Source organism: Propithecus coquereli, unplaced genomic scaffold (assembly GCF_000956105.1).
Source record: "Propithecus coquereli isolate 6110/MARCELLA unplaced genomic scaffold, Pcoq_1.0 Scaffold39, whole genome shotgun sequence".
In the NCBI taxonomy this organism is placed as follows: Eukaryota; Metazoa; Chordata; class Mammalia; order Primates; family Indriidae; genus Propithecus; species Propithecus coquereli.
This window is the reverse complement of record NW_012149618.1, coordinates 6352063-6353943: the sequence shown is the minus strand read 5'-3', so window position 1 is coordinate 6353943 and position 1881 is coordinate 6352063.

Genomic DNA, 1881 nt, shown 5'->3' with positions numbered 1-1881 from the left:
GATTAAACAACAACAACAACAATGAGACCCAACTGTATGTTGTCTACAAGAAACACAATTCACTTGTGAAGACACACATAGACTGAAAATAAAAGGGAAAGGAAAAGATAGTACATGCAAATGGAAACCATAAAAGAGCAGGAGTAGCTATATTTCTATCAGATAAAATATACGAGGGCTGTCTGGAAAGTATCCAGCCATTGTTAATATAACAAGAACATATTACATGTCTGGATACTTTCCAGACAGCCCTTGTATTTCAAGACAAAAACTGTAAAAAGAGACAAGGTCATTCTATAATGATAAAGGGTCAAGTCAGCAAGAGGTCATAATAATTCTAAATATATATTCACCCAACACTGGGGCACCCAAATATTAATATATAAAGCAAATATTATCACACCTAAAGAGAGAGATAGACTCCAATACAATAACCCATTGTTATTTTTGTTGCCTTATTTGCCTTTGGGATCTTAGTCATAAATTCTTTGCCTTGACCAATGTCTAAAAGAGGTTTTCCCGCATTTTCTAGAATTTTTATTGTTTCATGTCTTACATTTAAGTCTTTAATCCCTCTTGAATTGTTATATATGGCAAGAGATAGGGATCCTGTTTCATTCTTCTGCATATGGCTATCCAATTTTTCCAGCACCATTTATTGAATAGGGCTTCCTTTCCTCAGTGTTTGTTGTTATCTGTGTTGTTGAAGATCAGTTGGTTGCAGGTAGATGTTTTCATTTCTAGGTTCTCTGTTCTGTTCCATTTGTCTATGTCTCTACTATTATACTGTTTTGGTTGCTATAACCTTGTAGTGTAATTTGAAGTCGGGTAATGTGATGCCTCCAGATTTCTTCTTTTTGCTTAAGATAGCTTTGGCTATTCAGGCTTTTTATTGGTTCCAAATGAAGTGTAGAATTATTTTTTCTAGATCTGTGAAATGTGATGTTGGTAATTTTATGGGATTGAATTGAATCTGTAAATCACATTGGGCAGTATGGACATTTTAACGATGTTGATTTTACCAATCCATAGGCATGAGATGTTTTTACATTTATTTAACAATGTTGTTTGCACCAATACATGAGCATGAGATGTATTTCCATTCATTTTCCACTTATTTCTTTCATTAGTGCTTTGTAGTTCTCTTTGCAGAGATCTTTCACCTCCTTAGTTAAGTATATTCCTAAGTATTTTATTTTCTTTGTAGCTATTGTAAGCAGTATCGTGTTCTTGATTTGATGCTCCACTTGACTGTTATGGGTATATAGAAATGCTACTGATTTGTGTACATTGATTTTGTAACCTAAAACTTTGCCGAATTTATTTATCCATTCCAGGAGTCTTTTGGTGGAGTCTTTGGGATTTCTAGATAGAAGATCATATCATCCATGAAAAGTAACAATTCGACCTCCTCTTTCCTGATTTGGATACCCTTTATTTCTTTCTTTTGCCAGATTGCTCTGGCTAGGACTTCAGTACTATGCTGAATAGAAGTAGTGACAATGGGAACCCTTGTCTTCCTACAGTTATTTGGGGGAATGCTTTTAACTTTTTCCCATTCACTATGATGTTGGCTGTGGGTTTGTCATATATGGCTTTTACAATGTTGAGGTATGTTCCTTCTATGCCTAGTTTTTGAGGGTTTTTATCATGAAAAGGTGCTGGATTTTATCAAATGCTTTTTCTGCATCTATTAAGATGATCATATAGTCTTTGTTTTTGCTTCTGTTTATATAGTGAATTGTGTATATTAATTGGTGTATATTAAACCATCCTTGCATCCTTGGGATGAAACTCACTTGATCACTGTGAATTATCTTTTTGATGTGTTGTTGAATTCAGTTTACTGGTATTCTGTTGAGGATTTTTGCATCTATGTTC